We start from the raw sequence: 17,321 nt of genomic DNA on the forward strand, positions 1-17,321 counted from the left end.
TGATTTAACGTTGTTGTTGTTATAGTATTAATGTGTATGAATATAGAAATAATTTATCTTTTATTAAACAAAGACATAGATATCCTGTAATAGTAAACATATATAGATATTAAATAATCATAAAAATTATATAAGTGCAAAAAAAAAAAAAAAAACACTATTACATTCAGTACCTAGGGTCTCAAATGAACCTATATACATTTGGTACTTAAAACATTATAATTGTATTTATTATTATTATTATTATTTTAGGAAGATATGCATGAGGAATAATTGACCCAAAATTTTTAATTCTGTTGTAACATTTTAAAATAAAGTTATATGCCTTATGCATTAGATATCATGAACTAGCAATGAACAATATAATTTTTACTGCATTTATTAATATTAGGTATTAAAATTGCAATTGTTTATTTTTAGTTCATGTTAGTTCATAGTGCAGTTACTAATGTTAACTAATACAATTTTAAAACATTTATTTGTATATGTAAAACTAACATTAAACAAGATTAATAATAGCTATAAAATTATTGTTCATTGGTTAGTCAACTAATGTAACAAACTGAACCCTGTTTGAAAGTGTTACCAATTCTTTTATCATTTAGTCACCCTCATTTTGCTCAACCTGTATGTCTTTCTAAAAGGAGAAATTTTAATGAATACTTTTCAAATTAAAACAAAAAAGGACCCAAAAATATTACTACTTGGGATAGGGCTCCTACATCATATTCCAAGTCTTCTGAAGTCAGTATATTTTGAGAAACAACCTGAAATTTAAGCAACTTTTGTTGCACGTTGATAAGGGCCTTGAGATCTTGTTCACAGCGGTTCCACAGTTGCCTTTTACTTTCATGCATCTTCATTGCTTAATTTTTCCATATAATGAAAGTAAATGGTGACTGAGGCTGAACTTCTGCCTAACACCTCCTTTTGTGTTCCACAGAACAAAGAAAGTCATATGCATTCATTCATTTCATTTTTGTTCCACAAAACATCTTTGTTTCTGGTTTGAGAACAATAACAATACAGGCTCTCTTTTTTTATCTTACTGTATACTAAATAGTCATATTTTACATTTTCATTACTGTGAGCAGATTAAAGAAAATATGATTTTATGCTATTTAGCCTTTTCTGTGTGGTGGTGGTGTAGTGGTCTAAGCACATAACTGGTAATCTGGTAATCAGAAGGATGCTGGTTCGAGTCCCACAGCCACCACCATTGTGTCCTTGAGCAAGTCACTTAACTCCAGGTTGCTCCGGGGGGATTGTCCCTGTAATAAGGGCTCTGTAAGTCGCTTTGGATAAAAGCATCTGCCAAATGCATAAACATAAATATAAGTGTACATAGTGATGCTCCATCATGTTGTTCTGGGCTCTTAGTTTCACTTGGTTTATTTAAAAATCATTTAGTGCATCAGGTCTGAATTTGAGCCTCCATGTAGGGAAAGTAATGATCCCTAATCTAAACTTTGAAACAAACCACACTAGAAAATAACCATGCAGATCTAACTGGAGCATTGTGTGTTATTATGGTGCTCCGAGGCTAATGTTAATAGAGCTGGCAAGCTGTTTTGTGTACTAACAGTGTTCCGATCTGGTTTACTTAAAGACCATAGCCAAATAATATAAGTGCGGATGGCTGTCTCTGACCATAGCGAGGGCAGGGAAAATGTGTTTGCATCACTGAGCCAAAGGGCCACTAATGGACTCACGAATAAGCTTTTTGAAGTGACTCTCCTCTCAGATAGCATCCATAGGCCATTCTCATTATGTGTCTGTTAAATGCAGTACCACAGAGAGAACACTTATGACTTGCAAGTACTGTGCATTGGAAAGCTCCACCACTGCAAACCAGGCACCTGAATGGACTCTTGAAAATGATAAACAAATACTTGTCTATACTCCACATCTGGATATATGCCCTGGTACAACTAGGAATCTAGGAACCAAGAAAGAGTTTTTTTTTGTAGGTGTACCTCTGTTTGGGTAAGAGATAAGGCAAACCTGAGAATACCTGAGAAAACTTGCCACGGTGTATGTTTTTTATTCACTATAAAGAACCAGTTCAAAAGAGTCATTCATAAGAGTGTTAAGAATAGATCAACTGCTCAGATAGAAACCACACTTCCACAATACACACTCCATCCACTGGGGGAGTACCTCTGTATCACTGGCAATTCCCAGAACTGGAAGGGGAAGTGCACATTTGAGAGAGGACTCTGACCAGGATCTGGTGGAATGCCTATTTGTTGGTGAGGCCAACAGGTGGGGAATCGGACAACACTGGACACAATGTTTTGATCTGTAGATTCAAAAGAACTAGCTCATAAGAGTCATTCATTCAGGAATCAAACTTAACTAACATGCTATATGTTTTGAGCTTTTGATTAAAAGAACTGACTCATTACAGTTTTGTTTTTTTTTCGGGAATCGGGCGACATGACATTGTATTTTTTGAGCTGTAGATATAAAAGGACCAGCTCATTAGAGTCATTTGTTTGGGAATAGGACTATTTCAAACTGTAGATTCAAAAGAGCCGGCTAATTACATTAATTTGTTCAGGTATCAAACTACACAGGATGAGCTGTATGTTTTGAGCTGTAGATTCAAAACAACCAGCTTATAAGAGTCATTCATTCAGGAATAGGACAACACTGACATGCTGTATGCTTTGCGCTGTAGATTAAAAAGAACCAGCGAAATAGTCATTCATTTGGGAATCAGACTATACTTTATTTTTCATGCTGTAGATTAAAAAGAACCAGGGAAATAGTCATTCATTCGAGAATCAGGCTACATGGGATGCACTTTGTTTTGAGTTGTCTATTCAAAAGAACCAGCTAATTAGAGTCGTTCATTTGGGAATTGGACTATACTGATGAGCTGTGTGTTGCGTGCTGTTGATTTAAAAGAACCAGCTCATTAGAGTAATTTGTTCGGGATTTTCACTACATTGGAGACTTTAGCTACGCTTCCTTCCAAGTTGTGAATTTAATAAAAAAATATATATATTATTGCAAAAACAATGTGTGAATAAAGCCGCGTTTCCATCCTATATGTCACTGTGACTCTTTCATTAATAAAATTCAAGTTCAAGTTTGTATTTGACTTATTTGCTCTACAAACTTTATGGAGACTTTTGATTTTCTATACACCTGTAATTCAGAATTACCAGAGCAAAACTTTAGATTGGTTTGTCCAGTTATGAACAAGTTATTCTATCACATGACTTTTTTGTTGCACATCTGTATGTTTATTGATAATACAATTGTTTGCCTGTCTGTATCATTTCCAGGCGTACTTGTCGGCCTCAAAAAGCAAGTTTGACAGAGGTTAATGTCTATTTGTGGCTCGTTAATGTCCTCCCCAATTCCTTCGAGCTCTGCTGCTGTCAGCAGCTCTGTTCAGCTTCAATCAAAGCACTGAATGAATGGCTCCCATTTTGCCTAAACAAAAATACACAGCAGTAATGGAGTGTTGAGGATGTTTTGGTCCCCGGAATGGGAAACAGTGGCGCTTTGCTGCATAAACACACAGCTAAAATTACTGTTTACTTTTATCCCTTTGCCCTGTAATCATCTATATTTTGCCCTGACCGCCAAGACGGCAACAAATCTGCCTGTATAGAAAATATCTTTCAGGATAAAATCCACTGGAGAATGCCATTTAATCAAAGTCGTCTCAACACAGGCAAGTTTCAAGTACTTTGAGAGGATGATTGCATATTGATTTAAATGTGCACTCAGTGATTTTCTTTTTTTATGCCAATTGCTACAATTTTAAACAAAGATGTGAAAAGTGTTTTTTGACAAATATTTTTTAAATTATGTACAGTCACATGATATTAAGATTCTAGTCATATTAGTCTTAGAGAAAAAAAGTGCCGACAGACGATGATCACGGGGATCAACGATGGTCAGAGTGATCACCAACAGCTGATGCTTTTGACGATGTCAAGATGATATTTAGCTCGTTTTCCCATTAATGTATTAAATTATTATTAAGCTATTATTATTATCAAATTAATATTACAAACAATTTGCCCATAGACACACAGACATGCACTTGAAGAAACATGCTTTATTGTATTATTCAGAACAGATGACAGAAAAGACGTCTATGAGCATATATGACATGCTGTTTATATGGAGAAGTGCAGTCTAGTGGAACACGTGTAAGTAAAGGGTTCTCACTCTATCTTTTTTTATGACTTCTGATTTATTTTCTTGCAAGAACAGAATCATTTATGAGTGCAAATGACCTCAGGCATCTCTGCTCAAGAGGTGCTTTGATTTTGAGCTTTATTTCCACAGAGCAGTTCAATCTAAACATAACTCTGCAGCCTATACATCTGTGATTAAAACATAAAATAATACAAAACACGTTCACCTTGAACCATGATTTATATTTGTGTTTATTGTCATTATAATTATTATTTTTACATTTATAATGGTTTTTATGTCTTTAAGTAATTTTCTGCTTGCATGTTTAGACGGATACTTGCCTGATGGTAATTGGAAAGGTGGTTACTATATATATATATATGTGTGTGTGTGTGTGTGTGTGTATATGTGTGTTGAAAATTTTATTTTCAATGCAAAATCACTAAAGCAAGAATATTCACCGATCTCTCAGACCAGGGTTGCTGATATACTTGGATAAAATTTAAAGGAGGGAACAAAACAAATTTATTCACAAACATGATGTATTTTCCTGGAAAACGAAATACCCAACCGGTAGAGAATGCACAGATGAAATGGGTTATTTACCAGAGAGAACCCTTCACAACTGTTGAAAAGTTGCAACACACATTTTAATTGCACTTAATTTTTTCCCATTTCATTTGAATTTTTTGTTAAAATAAATAAAAAATACAGCTCAAAGTTTTAAATCAAGTCGTCTTGCTTTATTGTTTAAGCTTAACCCTAAACCTGTTTAACGCAAATTACCCCATAGTACCACCTAACGTCCAACCAGCGGTAATACCGGTGTAAGTTGGTTTGAACATGAACATGCATAATTAATTACCGCATGAATCAGCCGTGTAAACGATCATGTCTGTCCGTCTCTGACTGCGTGACTTCACCACTTCCTGTGAAGTTTTTATTTTCTGCGACCAACCGACAAATCAAAACTTGGTCGATTAAGAATCTTCTAATTCACTAACGTTTGGTCGACTATTAGGGGGCAGCTCTACCCACAGCCATACCCAGTTTGAAAAGAATTAACCAGCTCCACAACAGTATAAAACTAAATTTCTTGGTTTACACACAACGCACATCCAACACATTTCATCAGAATATATTAAACTGTTCACTTTAAGCCCAACAGTGCCATAAACTATCAAACATTTATGGCATTTGAAATATTCATGAATTAATCTGTTTACTCACAGATTTATGATTTGTCCAATATTGTTTTTAACTGCCCCAAACTTCAATAACAGTTCCTTTGCAAAGCTTGAGACATATTATGACTTGTTCACAAGCAATCCATGCTGATGAGAGCTGAAAAAACATGCAATCCATGCTGATATGAGCCAACAAACGGCAGACTCCTAGTCCAAAGCACGATGAAGATGCTTCATCGACACATACAGTATCATCATGCACTGAAGTTGGGAATGCATCAAAACCGTCCAAGACGTCCATCTAGTGCATGTTTACATACACCAACAATTAAAAATAGAGCAGATGGGCGAAATAACAGTTTTCAGAGTTGTAACGACACTGCGTCTTTTAAAAGTGGTGCGAGGTACATGATAATGGTCAAAGACGTCTGTCTAGTGAATCTTTATATACAAAAATAATTCAGAATAGTCCAGATGGGTCCTCTTTGGTGTTTAGGAATAGTTAGACCACACTAGGCTTGCTTGTCCTGCTCTCTCTCCAAGTTTGAACAGCGAGCCAATGGGTGTTGCCAAGGGTACGATGACATAAATTAGTTGTTTTTTCACTGTAGAGGCAGTCATGAATTAATGGGATATCTAGTGATGTAGGTAAGTTGCAGAAGTAGAGAACGGGCTGTTTTTGTAGCTTGGTTTCAATAAATGCATTTATTGCAATGGGGATACTTTTTTGAGTTCTAAAATGTACAGTGTGTTTTTATAGTAGAATGACCTCTTATATGTCAAAATATCAAAGAAAATTTGAGGCCTCATGACATGACCCCTTAAACATTTCACGCTCCGTTTTGACGGTTGAAGAAGTGCATCATCCGGGTACTCGTAGTACACTTCTTTTTGTTGCATTTTCAGTGTTAACTCGCACTACTTGCATTACGAAATGACGTTGATTAGTGCAAAAGTGTGCGGTTTGGGAAGCGACTATATGATGTTGTGTGCAGATTCACGAGTGCTGGCATGTTGAGATCATGTGATTAGCAGAACATTACTGTAACTCAATGATCCACTATAAATGGATGCTTTCACTGACATTTTAAAAATTTTTACAATGTAGAGTGATGTAGCCTGCAGTCTCTGACCTAGAGTCAGCTTTCTTCAATCTCACTTATAGATGAGGTTTTTATTTGGGTAGGATAAACTGAACCTAGACCAGCAGTTTCAAGCAGCTTGGACTATTTGGAAGAAATTGCGTTACTGATAAAACAAACTGTCCATTGTGAGTACCATAAACATAACGAACATAACCATATGAAATATATTTTCTCCAATTAATCCTCTCTCCTCGTAGTTCTCCAAGTCCATGGTGCTGGATGTATATAGTGATATACATCAATAACTTCACCAATGCCATGGCCCTGATTAAGAAAGCCTGCATATCTAAACCAGCATTTCTAGAGTTCCTCGAGGTAAGGGCTGATATTTGTTTCCAATGGCTTTACAAAGACGTTTGACAGGTTTTACCTTAAAGAACCTCTGTCTGTCTCTGGCGGTGTTGTTTTATGGAATAATAACACAATAAATCTCTTTTGGACATTAAATTTAGTAGCGCAAATTGGTTAGATCATTTCAGGCAAGCCATTCACATTTGAACACTGAATGTACACTACATTTCTGGTTTTAAGTGTTGCTTTTATTTTGTTTCAAATGTAAATGTGAAGCTGAGATTATCTGTGATTTTAAGGTACATGAAAAACATTTAAAAATGCATTGACAATAATATTTGCTTTAGATGAAATCTGTTCAGTTTCTACAGGTACTGTATACAAAGAATGGCATCTTTTACTCCTATGAAAGCTTTTAAACTGCACAAATCCTTGCTTTGAAACCGGCTGGAGGGCTCTCAAGCACACCTACTCTCTGACAGTGTGCTGTCTAATGACTGCCAAAGTCTGCTGGCAGGAACTGAAGAATCAATAGTATAATGCTAACCTCCACCCACCTCTCTGACTCCCTTGAGTGCCAAGTTTCTTCTGCTCTCTATGCGGAAATGACTGTGTTTACCCTTTTCTTTCTCTCAGCCTTTCTCTCCGTTCTTGCTTTCCATCAATATTTGGGTGCTTCTCTTTAGGTTTGCAGATAAAGCAGGTGTCCAGCATTGACCGCATAACACTTTACGGTCTAATGGTGAAGCCTATTCAGCATTTTCCTCAGTTCATCCTTCTCCTGCAGGTCAGTATTTCCCCATAAACTCTGTTCTCACAGTGTAGTCATTTAGAGTGCTTGAGGGGCCACGCTCCTTCAAGTGCCTGGAAATTGCTTGCCAAGCAAGTCTATTAGAAACTGAACGACTTAAGGCCATGCCAGGTTGTCTGGCAACCTGTTGGCTCACCGTCCCCTGTTCTACCGGCTTATAGCCATGATACGACATTGGATGAGCACATCACTGGATGAGCACATCACTGAATCCTTATAATATTTATCAACATACTCTGTTGACATACACAGAATGCTGAAGTAATCTAACTAAAACGACTCAAATCTGCTTCTGCGCTGACACAGAGAGAGACTGCATTAATTTCAGAGTTGATACGTACTATTGATGAGGCAGCTGTCTTCGGATACTTCTGGAAAACGATATTCTACAACACAGAATGTCAGTGAAGCCAGCATGCCCTCATCCACTTTCATTCATTTCTGGCTTTTTCTATTCAGGTTCCAGGGTCTTTGTAGATCAGTGGCTATGGACCGATCAGACGTCTGCATTTTTTCAATTTTCTTGGTGCAAAGGACAAAATGGCTCGGAATATACTTTAACATCTCTATTTGTTTATGCTTGAGGACTTGCTATTGGCAGTAGTCATTGCATAATTAATGCGGTATATCTGTACAGGTTTTAGGGACTGTTTAGGGGTGTTATTAATTAACATTGAAAAGTTATTGGGGCTTATAGTTATGTTTTAAGTTCCGTTTATGTTCTTTTTTTTATTGGGTTTATTTTCAGTTACCATGAGTGAGATTAGTGTTCTTTTGAGTTAGCTTTGATACGGTTTAATTTAAAATCCTTAGCACAAAGTAAATGATTCTGTTATTGATTTTATTTTCAAAGCATTGTACTACTATACACTGCAATACCTGCTGGTGAAATCACATAATTTGACCAGTGTGAGGTACACAAAGAAGCAGTTGATCAAAAAAAATTGTTTAAGTTTTAAAGCTTTATGAAGTGTTTCTTAAGTGCCCAGCACTTGATATTGTTCTATGAGGCCTGACCATTTGATTGCTTGGAGACATCAGTTTGATCATTATTTTCTATCAAGAATAGGAAAGCAGTGACTCCTTTTCAGCCAGTTCCCATGCTATACTACTATTAATGTGTGAGCCAGAAGCCAATGGAAACAAATACGTTTTAAAACACGATATGACAATAGAAATAGAAGTGGAGGATCTAATCTCAAGAGGTAGTCCATTCCACAACCTCGGACCAGCAACTCAAAAACCAGATCCCCTTTTAGCTTAAAGTGTGATCATTGAACAGTCAGTAGTAATTGATTGGCGGATCTTAATGATCTACACGAATAACGCAAATGTAGAAGCTCAGTGAGGTAACCAGGGGCCGTACCATGAACCAATTTAAAACAAAGAACAGGAACTTGTATTGAATTCTATACTATACCGGTAACCGATGTAGTGAAGCCAATACTGGTGAAATGTGGTCCCTCCTCTTAGTATTTGTGAGCAGCCTATCAGCTGCATTTTGGACTAGCTGCAACTTTGACATAGATGAATGACTAGTCCCCAAGTAAAGGGCATTGCAGTAGTTAAGGCAGGAAGAAATAAAACCATGTAGAACTTTTTCCAGATCACTGAATGATAAAATTCATTTCATTTTGGCAATGACTCTTAGTTGACAAAAACAACCTTTCGCATCCGCCTTAATCTGTTTGTCAAATTTTAGTGCTGAATAAAAAAAAAAAAAACAGATTTTCCACTTGGCTTTGCAGATTAGCAGTCCATGGCCCTAAGCCATTGGTGATATCTTCACCACCTACATCAGATAATGATCTCCATTTTCTTATAATTTAACTGGAGAAGATTTTGACCCAGCCAACCTTTAACCTCTTCTAAACACAACAACAACAAATTAAAACAACTATTCACTCCAGGCTGCAGGGAGAGATAGATTTGAGTGTCATCTGCGTAGAAGTGGTAAGATATACAATATTTCTTAAAAAAATCATGCCAAGATGTAGCATATACAAAGAAAACAAAATCGGACCTAAGATAGATCCCTGAGGAACACCATAGCTAATGAGTGCTGAGGAAGAAGAAAAATCTCCAAACCTTACGAAAAGGATCTACCTTCAAGGTAAGATGTAAACCATCTTAAAACTGTAACTTGTAACCCCACAGCATACCTTAGATGACTAATAAGAATTTGATCAAATGCCGCACTGAGGTCCAACAAAATTAAAGCAGCATGATAACCTGAGAAACAAATTTGTAACAAATCATTTGCTACCCTTAACAGAGCTGACTCAGTACAGTGACCAGCCCTAAATCCAGATTGAAATTTATCCAAGACATTATTCTGAGTTAAAAAAAAAGACTTCAGCTGAGATATAACTACATTCTCCAAAATCTTAAGAAGACTTCACAGCTTAGAGATTCTTCAGATCCAAAGGATCTAAACTTGGCTTCTTCAAAAGAGGCTGAACATTTGCGTGCTTAAAGCAAAGTGGAACCACACCATCAACAAGACTACTATTGATGATATACATGATGCTAGGGAGAATTATATCTACCATATCCTTGAAGGCGTGCAGGAACAACATCACAGGGGCAAGTAGAAGGCTTCAAATGAGAAATAATGTCTTTTACTTCTGATCGAGACACAAGGTAATACTGATCCAAAATCTCATATCAGTCACTATCACTGGATCAGGGTTGTAAATTGGAGGAGGAAATCCCTTGATTTTATCAACAAAAAATGTATCCAAATAGCCACAGAGGGGTTTAAATCAACTCTCTCTGGGTTCAGTAACCTATTAATGGTGTTGAAAAACACTCTGGGAGAGCTAGAGTTTAAAGAAATTATATTAGAAATAAAATTTGCTATTGCATCCTTCACAACCTTTTGATATTTCAACAAACTCTCACTTATAATTTGATGTGAAACATGCAATTTATCTTTATTCCACATCCATTCAGCCTTTCCACACTCCTGTCTGACAGCACGAGTAGCGTTATCTAACCACGGTTGACCTCTAACTTTGTTCCTGACGTTTTTATACGGAGCAATAACGTCCAAAATATTTGAACACACTGAGTTAAACAAAGTAACCAGCTCATCAGGACCTGCCCAAAAAGAGGTAGACTCAATAAATGATGTAAAGGAGGATGCTAAAAAAGCATCTGTAAAAGCCGTAGATGTAGATGAAGTGATCAATCTAGACCAATAAGCAGAAGGCCGAGAGCTAGATAATTCAAAGTGGTGATGAAAATCACAGATATATGATCAGAAAAACAAATTTCAGGACCTAAAGCTAAAACCAGATCCAACGTGTGACCATGCTCATGAGTAGGGCCTGTGACAAACTGAGTGAAATTAAGAGAATCTATTAAATCTCAAATCTGTGATACCAAAGGTTTTTCAGGACAACAAACATGAATGTTAAAATCTCCCACAATTAAAATATTATCTGAGAAAGAAATAAGATATGAAAAAACGTCAGAGTTGTGCACAACCACACACATCACAGTGTTCTGTAAGACAAGCATCATTAATTGGGCTTCAAATCTTTGATAGATGGCAAAAGCCGACACTTGAAACAAGGTTTGAAAACCGTGGCGATTCCCCCACCCAGACCAACAATTATGGGGGTGCTAAAAAAGTCCAGCTGGGGAAAGTTCAACAAGGAGCTAAATTCGGCATCATTAAACCACAAGCACTCCACATTAAACTGTACGCTTATTATGATCCTATTTGACGTGTTTATAAAGTGCTTTCATGCACTGGATAACCAGAGATGTGTTGTTTCCGCTTCAAATTCTTCGCTGTTCTTCAAATGGTTATGAAGTGACGTCACTGATGGGGCTTCTCTATACTTACTGCAAATATCCAACAAATCGATAATGAAATTTGTTGTCGATGATTTCCATTATCGATAAGTTGTTGTAGCCCTACCCCAAAGCTAATGTCATTTTGAAACCTGAACCCCAATTCAATAGAAGAGACCTGGAGAGATGTATTTTTTCCCGATAACCCGATAAACATGCATTCATATTAGTCACATCTTTAAAATCAAACCAGAAATACTCTTTTCTTCATTCCAGCGACAGTAAAAAAGCATATCATCTGTCAATATTTCTGGCCTCACTTGATTTAAATTCCAAATGGTCTCTGCAATACTCCGATTAACAATGTGTACTTCACGATAACGTACTGTATTCACACTTTAATTACAAATCAACATATTTAATGTTAATTTATCACTATCTTAACCCATGATGCTCTTTTGCACTCTGCTAAAACTGATAAAGTCAATATGCTTTGAATCTGTCGAGTAAAATAGCATAAACACTATGAAAAAACGGATGCTCCGTTTATTCTTCTCTGTGGGAATAAAAGTCGTACTTTTTTGTACTTACGATTGCACCATCTTGTACTACTACTGAGATCAAGTTGGAATAAACCACAAACTTGCTTGAATAAATGCAAATAAATGAACACTGCGCTGTTCCTTCATGACCATTCTTGTCTATGCATGCACGTCACGTGCCAAAATGTCAGAGCGACATCAGCATCTACTTCAGAAATATCACAGTGACCTCCTCAGCCAGCAGGTCTCAGATGACAGTGAAATGTCATGAATTCACCACTGTTCCACTGCAGGACTTTTCGCTCTATCTTTCTCTTGCCCCGCCTTCACTTATATTCATTTTGGTGGACAAAGAACATGCATGAAATTCTGAGCCGAACTTTCCCATGTGGGAAGATCTTCGGCACTTCATTTCATACCTCAGTAGGCATCGATTGCACATGAATTTTGATAGAGTAGTTATGAATGTGAATAAGTAAGCTCAGACTTTAGAGTAGCCTAACACATTAATATTGGATGAATAGACTGACTGAGACTCTTTTATCTGTTTTCTCTTTCTTTTGTGGCCTAAATCATGCAAAAATAGTTGGATGAAAGTTTTTTCAATGTTAAAATACATGCTGTATCCCATCTTAATATGCAGAGTCAACTTTAAGTAACCCATTTGACAACCTTTTGAGCATTAAGACCAGCCTGACATAGTAATACAGACATTACACACTTCACCTTTAAAGGAACAGTTCATTCAAAAATCATTTACTTACCCGTATCCTATTCCAACTCGTCCCAAGTATTATTTTATCTCCTCCGTGAAACACAAAAGGAGATGTCTGAGCTTCTCTTTTTCATACAGTAAAAGTGAGTGGTGATTTACACTGCCAAGCTCCAAAAAGCACAACAAAGCATCTTTAAATGTAGTCCATATGACTTGTGCGCTATATTGCAAGTCTTCTGAGGTCTTGTGGTAAATTTAGGTCATTATTCACTGATAATCTTCCCATATTCCACAGCTCTCAAATCCTATTTCTGTTTGCGTTCAATTCTCTCATTCAAAACACTTTGTGTTTGGTCATGTGACTCTAAGAACCAATGTGTCACATTTGGTAGCATTTTTATTTGAACACAAGTGCGATTACACAAGATTATCAGTGAATAAAGACTTCCATTTTGTCCTGTTCCTCACAAAAAGCATGGCTCCAAAAAGCTTGGAATATAGGCGCACCGATAAATGACCTTCCACTTTCCTTGTATGGAAAAGAGCATCTCCATTTGTGTTCCATGGAACAAATACAAAATACACAAGATTTGAACGACATGAGAGTGAGTAAATGATCACAGAATTATAATTTAAAAGACCTTCTCCTAAAAGGTGTCATAAATACATATTCATGTTTGCCTAATTGAAAAGACATTGCACAGAAAGTCACACTGTGACTACCAAGGCTGATACAGAACAGTATCTGGCCAGATGTTTGACCTTCCTTTTGGACATACAGTGCATCCGGAAATTATTCACAGCGCTTCAATTTTTCCACATTTTGTTATGTTACAGCCTTATTCCAAAATGGATTAAATTCATTATTGTCCTCATGATTCTACAAACAATACCCCATAATGACAACTTGAAAGACGTTTGTTTGAAATTCTTGCAAATGTATTAAAAATAAAAAATGAAAAAATTCACATGTACATAAGTATTCACATCCTTTGCCATGACACTCAAAATTGAGCCTTGAGATGTTTCTACAACTTGATTGGAGTACACCTGTGGTAAATTCAGTTGAATAGACATGATTTGGAAAGGCACACACCTGTCTATATAAGTTCCCACAGATAACAGTGCATGTCAGAGCACAAACCAAGCCATGAAGTCCAAGGATTTGTCTGTAGACCTCCGAGACAGGATTGTATCGAGGCACAGATCTGGGGAAGGGTCCAGAAACATTTCTGCAGCATTGAAGGTCCCAATGAGCACAGTGGCCTCCATCATCTGTAAATGGAAGTTTGGAACCACCAGGACTCTTCCTAGAGCTTTGGCCAAACTGAGCGATCGGGGGAGAAGGGCCTTAGTCAGGGAGGTGATAAAGAACCTGATGGTCACTCTGACAGAGCTCCAGCATTTCTCTATGGAGAGAAGAGAAACTTCCAGAAGAACAACCATCCCTGTAGCACTCCACCAATCAGGCCTGTATGGTAGAGTGGCCAGACTGAAGCCACTCCTCAGTAAAAGGCACATGACAGCCCGCCTGGAGTTTGCCGAAAGGCACCTGAAGGACTCTCAGACCATGAGAAACAAAGATTGAACTCTTTGGCCTGAATGGCAAGCGTCATGTCTGGAGGAAACCAGGCACCGCTCATCACCTGGCCAATAGCATCCCTACAGTGAAGCATGGTGGTTGCAGCATCATGCTGTGGGGATGTTTTTCAGCGGCAGGAACTGAGAGACTAGTCAGGATCGAGGGAAAGATGAATGCAGCAATGTACAGAGACATCCTTGATGAAAACTTGCTCCAGAGCGCTCTTGACCTCAGACTGGGGCGAAGGTTCATCTTCCAACAGGACAACGACCCTATGCACACAGCCAAGATAACAAAGGAGTGGCTACGGGAAAACTCTGTGAATGTCCTTGAGTGGCCCAGCCAGAGCCCAGACTTGAACCCGATTGAACGTCTCTGGAGAGATCTGAAAATGGCTGTGCACCGACGCTCCCCAACCAACCAGATGGAGCTTGAGATGTCCTACAAAGAAGAATGGGAGAAACTGCCCATAAATAGGTGTGCCAAGCTTGTAGTATCATACTCAAAAAGACTTGACGCTGTAATTGGTGCCAACGGTGCTTCAACAATGTATTGAGCAAAGGCCGTGAATACTTACGTATTTTTTTTTTTTTTCATTTTTTTTTTATACATTTGCAAAGATTTCAAACTAGCTTCTTTCACATTGTCATTATGGGGTATTGTTTGTAGAATTTTGAGGAAAATAATTAATTTAATCAATTTTGGAATAAGGCTAACATAACAAAATGTGGAAAAAGTGAAGCGCTGTGAATACTTTCTGGATGCACTGTACCTGTGACCTGTAACCCCCTCACTACAAGCCTGTGATCTTGACCTAGACTCCCAAAAATAAAAAGTGTTGACGCTTATACCCAATGTTGTTAATAAATTGAACAAGCGGTTGATATTTTAACAGTTTAGTGAAAAAGACCTCTTATAGACTATGGTCAAACGCACACCCCACTTCCTGTACAAATACTCTGTTGCATCTCATTTACAATGATTACATCTGAAGCGATCCAATCAGTTTTGGGTGAGAACATACCAAAATACAACTCAGTTTTCTCTATAAATATTGACATCAGCAGTCTCCTTGGTAATCATGATTTCAAGCTCAGTTACACTTCCTAGCACCATCTAGCACTCTACGCATGCGTCAAGCACTAGGAAGTGTAATTAAGGTTCAAATCATGATTGTAAATAGAGACTGCAATGGCAAGATGTACAGTAAAAAGAGGAGTTATATTTTTGTCTGTTCTCACCCAAAACCGATTGGCTTCCTTCAGAAGACATGGATTAAACCACTGGAGTCTTTTGTGCTGCCTTTATTTACATTTTGAAGCTTTAAAGTTTTGGACCCCATTCACTGGCATTGTATGGACCTACAGAGCTGAGGTATTCCTCTAAAAATCTTTGCATTCATCAGAAGAAAGAAAGTCAAAAACATCTGTGATGGCATGAGGGTGTGTATATGATGAGTGAATTTTCATTTGTATGAAAGGTTTAGCGGATATAACCTGAACCAGAAATGTGACTATATTACAGATATATGCTAATTTAAATGATAAATATATGACATTTAGATCAACTTTATCATGCTTATTAATATGCATGATTATTTATGGTAATATTGATGAATTACTAGGTTAAATATTGAGAAAGATGAACTTTAAAAAGGTGTAATAATGAACTAAGCCAAAACTAGATGATTAATATAAAGCATGTAATGGACACTAAACAACAAAATACAATATATGTTTGCCCCTAAGTAATGTACAATTTTTTTGTCACATTTACTCCAATGCATATGATTACTCACAGAAGATGATCCCGATTAAAACAAGCCCCAAAACAACATAACACGGTTGCTAATCTTCACGGAGCTGGACATTTGGACATTTGCCACGAACATTTTGGATGTCTCTCTTATTTAACACACATAGTTCAGGTCTTGGAGCCTCTACTAACAAGCCAATGTGTTGAATAAAGGAGATATCCACAATGTGCAGTGCTCTGGCTCTTGATTCAGTACCCTGAATTAATATTGGACGTCGATACCAAAAGTTAACCAAAATGTCCTTAATCATCAATCATTGAAAGTGATTAATATTAACTCTCTTTTTCATTTTCCTAAAGAAACCTTCTTTTTAAGAGTGAATTAGCATGATGTAATTGTCGATCAAATTGTCAGTGTCTAAATTGTAATCATTACATTATAATTACATTATAATTACACATTTATTACACATCTAAACTCCATCTATGCTCAAAAGGCCACTTTATGTCCCCTATACCTGACAAAGTGTATTTAAACAGCCTGTCAAATAGCCTGACATTAGCTGACCCTGAAAATAACCAACCCATCTCCTGTTATCCCTGCAGTGTATTTATTTTTATAAATTTTTTAGAATCATCAGCGCGCAATGATGGTCTATTAACACACTATAGCTCTGGCTGAATACATGGCAGGGGTGTTTCTCTTCCATTACCATGCTCATATCAAAGCGCAGCTGCTGCGATTCTGAACAAATGCTTATCTGAATAACAGGAATTAGAGAGTAAATGAGACACTTAATTGGAAAGTCTAAGTTGCTTTCTGTATCTCTTGCTTTTTCTCTTCATCTGACTATCGCTGTGTCCACCGCCTTCGTCCACTGCAGTCATTTGTCTCATTTTCATTCTTGGTCTGCATCTCTCTCTTCCTTCTGATGTTAGACTCTTTCTCTTTGGCTATGTTCGGAATAGCGTCGTACCTTTTCTACTCTTTTAATTTATGCAGTATATAGTATGTATTAAATGTCGACTGATTAATCAACATGTTAATCACTGTTTATGGATTAATGCATGATTATGTACAGGATGTAAAAAGAAAAAGCCATTATTGAACGTTTATTTATTTAACCTTTTAAGGTTGAATAAACGAGTTAAGGTTAAACTCATCAAGGTTTTGGTTTTGACAGTGTCCCTAGAGAAAACAATTTAAATCCTTTTGTAATAATACTGGATTACCCTAAAACTCGACATTTATGGCAAGCAATCGCTAATTATCTACTGTTGGTGAAATATTGAAACGTTTACTTTGTCATGTTTATATTGTAATC

At 37.0% G+C, this 17,321-nt stretch overlaps 1 pseudogene; it reads left to right on the forward strand.

Moving 5' to 3' along the window:
* LOC127625754 (rho guanine nucleotide exchange factor 10-like protein) overlaps nt 1-17,321 on the forward strand; it is a 150,398-nt pseudogene that overhangs the window by 11,535 nt on the left and 121,542 nt on the right.

Source organism: Xyrauchen texanus, chromosome 32 (assembly GCF_025860055.1).
Source record: "Xyrauchen texanus isolate HMW12.3.18 chromosome 32, RBS_HiC_50CHRs, whole genome shotgun sequence".
In the NCBI taxonomy this organism is placed as follows: Eukaryota; Metazoa; Chordata; class Actinopteri; order Cypriniformes; family Catostomidae; genus Xyrauchen; species Xyrauchen texanus.